We start from the raw sequence: 4,337 nt of genomic DNA, 5'->3' as shown, positions 1-4,337 counted from the left end.
GGAGCTTCCGCAGGATAAGGGCATTCAGCACGAGATTGATCTCGTGCCGGGCACGAAGTACTGTGTCACGCGGCAGTGGCCACTGCCGCGAGATCAATTCTCGGCGATCGACGACTTCTTTAAAAGTCGTCGCAAAGCTGGACAAGTGCGGGAATCAAAGTCCCCGCACAGTGCTCCGACGTTCTGTGTCAAAAAGCCACAGGGCGGATGGCGCATCGTTCATGCGTATAACAAGCTGAACGATGCGACGGTACCGGCGCAGACGCCGATACCGCGAAAAGATGTTATCATCGATTCGATGGCCGGGAGCACCGTTTACAGTGCTCTCGACTTGCGAGATGGATTCTATCAGATCCTAATGCGTGAGAGCGACACCCCTCTCACTGCAGTGAGCACGCCAAGTGGCATGCTCTGGGAGTGGCTAGTAATGTCGCAGGGGTTTAAGAACGCCCCTGCGACCTTCAACAGGTGCGTGACGCACTTGTTGCGCTCGGTGCGCGACTTCACGCCGAGCTACTTCGATGATGTGTTCATCCACAGCCGGGCTGTGGACGGGAAGACCGACGTAGAGATACACAGGGTGCATCTCCGGAAGCTACTTGAACTTATGCGAAAGCATAAGCTCTACGCGAACCTGAAGAAGTGTATATTCGGGGCGAGCGAGATACCCGTCCTCGGGTGTCTCGTAGGGAAGAATGGTGTTCGCCCTGATCCGGAAAAGGTCAGAGTGATCAATGAATTGCCAACGCCTTCAAGTGTGAAGGGACTGATACCATTCCTTGGCTTGGCCACGTACTTGTGCAAGTACGTGGAGGATTACGTGGGCAAGATCCGCCCGCTGTCACAGCTTTTTAAGAAGGAAGCTGTGTGGAAGCGGACAGCCGATTGCCAAAAGGCATTGGATGCAGTCAAGCGGGGCTTGACTGAGGCACCGATCTTGGCAGTAGCTGACCAAGATCGTCCATTTCACGTCGTATGTGACGCATCCGACTTTGCAATCGGATGCGCATTAATGCAGCACGATCACGAGGGCCGTGATCGTGTCGTCTACTACCAATCGCGTCAGCTGAAGCCACCTGAGCGCAACTATCCGGTGCATGACAAGGAACCCTTGCCATGAAGTACGCACTCGCAAAGTTCCGAGTGTATTTGCTTGGATGTAGACCATTTGTGGTCTACACCGACCATGCTTCACTGCGTACCGCAGCGAAGTCGCCACACATATCACAAAGAATGGCGAGATGGCTCTCATTATTTGCGGAGTATAACTTCCGGGTCGAATACAAACCCGGAAGATTGAATGTAGTGGCCGACGCGTTATCACGTCGGCCGGACTATGCAGAAGCTGTTGACGTCAATGCCATTGACGCCATGCGATCGAGCAAACCCACATCATCTCTGTTGGATGATGTGAAGGCCGCGTTCGCGCACGACGCGGACGCGAAGCACTTGCTGGCCTATGGCACAGCGCCTTCTGACAAGTCCCGTCAGAAGCTGCCCAAGCACCTTCGAGCGCGTGCACACCGCTTTCGTGTGCACGACGGACTACTGCTTTACAATGCAGTCGACGACAACGCGGATCGCGTTGTCGTGCCAAATGACCATGACCTGCGACTCAGGATCATGTACGAGTATCATGATGCCCCGACTGCGGGACATCTCGGGCGCGAGAAGACATACGTCCTTCTCACGCGCGACTTCTACTGGCACCACCAGTATAAGTGGGTGCGCAAGTACATCCGTGCTTGCGAGGTATGCCAACGCGTAAAGCCTGCGCCGTTTGCGCAGGCTCCATTGCAATCACTACCGACTCCGTCGGAGTGTTGGAAGTCCACGTCATTGGAATTCATCTTTGGTCTTCCCCCGGACAGCGGAGGGAATACCTGTGTTGTGGTCTTCGTCGACCGCTTCAGCAAGATGTACCATCTTGCTGCGGTGCCGGCAGAAGTGACCGCGAAGCAGACGGCCCGTCTGTTCGTCGACATGGTGTTCAAACACCATGGCATACCGACCGACATCGTGTCGGACAGAGATCCGCGCTTCACAGCGCACCTGTGGCAAGAAGTGTTTACACTTCTTGGGAGCCAGCTTTCAATGTCGACTGCGGATCATCCGCAGACGGACGGTCAAACCGTGCGCGTGAATCGCGTGCTCGTCGATATTTTGAAGAGCTACGCTCACTCGTTTCAATACTGGAGCGAGTGTTTGTCGATGGCAGAGTTTGCCATCAACAACTCAGTACATGCCTCGACCGGGCATATACCGTTCTACGTGAATGCCATACGGCATCCACGTCTGCTGAGTTTACTCGGAGTTGTGGCTCCCACTTTAACTGGGGGAGGATCTACGACTGCAACACAGCAGTCGCAAAAAGCCGCTGACACCTGTACATTGTCAGCCGCGACAATATGGAACAAGACAACCAGGTCTGCGCGGGGCGCAGACCTTGGAAGGAAGAACCAAGGGTCAGCGCAGGGCACAGACACCGCGAAGAACCACGCAGAGGCCGGGCCTCTAGCGGAGAGTGAGCTGAATGACTTCAGCTCGGATGCAATCAGTTTCATCACCAAAAGACAAGCCGTAATTCGGTTTGTCCAAGACACAATAGCAGCTTCTGTTGATCAACAGAAGCTGAACGCAGACAATGTGGACAGAGGCAGCACCAATGAATTTAAAGTTGGTTTATTAGTTTTGTTAGCTACACAAAACCTGCCTAAACATGCAGTTTCGGATTTCGGAGCAAGCTTGCTTGCTCCGCGCTTCATCGGGCCATTCACGGTGATGGCACGCCACGGTAACGCATACACGCTAGACATACCGTCTAGCATGCGGCTCCACCTGACATTTTATGTCGGGCGGTTAAAGCCATACCTCCAGCACGAGCCACATGGCTCGTCTGACCCGACGAGACAGACTCGGCTGGAGAAACCCTCCTCTCCAGCGCGTAGTCGCGCTGGAGCAGTTAGTACAGTCGGGCCTACAGCCCGACCGGCACGTTCAAGGCGGTCTGGGAGACCGCCACAGCCGGGACACGAAGGTACAGAGCGGCAACCGCCGCGCTCTGAAGGTACTCCACGACCGTCACCTGGTCGTGGAGCAACACGAGATGAAGGTCAACACGGCGTTGACCGTCGGGGTGTGTTTCCACCACCTCCGCCACCGCTACGAGACGCACGCGGAGAAATTCGCTGGATCGTCCAGCGAATTGTTGATCATAGGAAAACAATCCGAGGTCCGGGTTGTTTTCGCATTCGCTGGAGAGGTTTCCCTCCCCAACACGACACGTGGGAACCACGGAACGTCCTGATGGAAGACGTTCTGGGCATGGTGAAGGAGTACGAAGACCAACACGCACTACCAGCAAGAAGGTAGTGCGAGCGCTGTAGTAATTTACAACGCCTGACGACTCGCGTGCTAGATAATTAGCACGGAGACCATGAAACTTTCAGGTATACATATAGTATACCTGTTGTGGTCGCGGTTGCTAATACGCACCGCCACCTGGACGAACCGTGCGCATGGCGCACGGACACCAGCCTCCACCGCAACAGCGTGGAGTTGCTAATACTTGCCTCACTTCGAGAAGGACTCGAAGTGCTTTGGCGCTTGCTTACCCGATCACGGTAAGCAACAAAAATTCGCTTAGAGATGTCGACGCACAGACGCGGTCGATATCGAAGAATCGTACACAGACACTGTGTTGTCTGTCCCCGTTGTAGCGGCGCACCTCGCGCTACCGCGCATTGTACTCAGCAACAGAGAGTTTACACTCTGTTGCAATGGTGGTCTTCAGCTTGGTCGTACTCATTGCGGATGAGTACGGAAATCCCCAACACAAACAATTGACAAGCAGTCAATAATAATTGACGTGTCGAGACCGACACGTCTAAGCTTAACGGGGGGATGGTGTAACGGGGTTACACACACAAGTGACAACAGTCACTTGTGCATGGCATTTGTCACTTATGGTTTAACAGATAATATCTGTTAAAGGTTTTAGATACTTCATCACATTGGTGTAAGTCACACCAATGGATACATTGAAGTGGGCCACCACAATGAGTGGTCCACACCTACCCAAAGATCCTATTTGTAGAAAGCAGCATATTTCTACCAATTAGAGACGTGCATATTGGCGGGGCTCTGACAGCCAGCCGCTGTCAACCCCTTTCATAGATGGTAAACCGTTTTCGAAGATTTAGGACGAAGATCAATTTACAAACAATACAGTTCTCATTCTACCTTAAACTAGCTACTTGGTGTTTTATTTGATTTATATTATACTTGTGGACTCAAGTATAATTAATTCAAATTATTAATAAACTCCTACGCTTCCT

Source organism: Phytophthora cinnamomi, assembly GCF_018691715.1.
Source record: "Phytophthora cinnamomi strain GKB4 chromosome Unknown Contig51, whole genome shotgun sequence".
NCBI classification, from domain to species: domain Eukaryota; phylum Oomycota; class Peronosporomycetes; order Peronosporales; family Peronosporaceae; genus Phytophthora; species Phytophthora cinnamomi.
Note: the sequence above shows the minus strand (reverse complement) of the source record.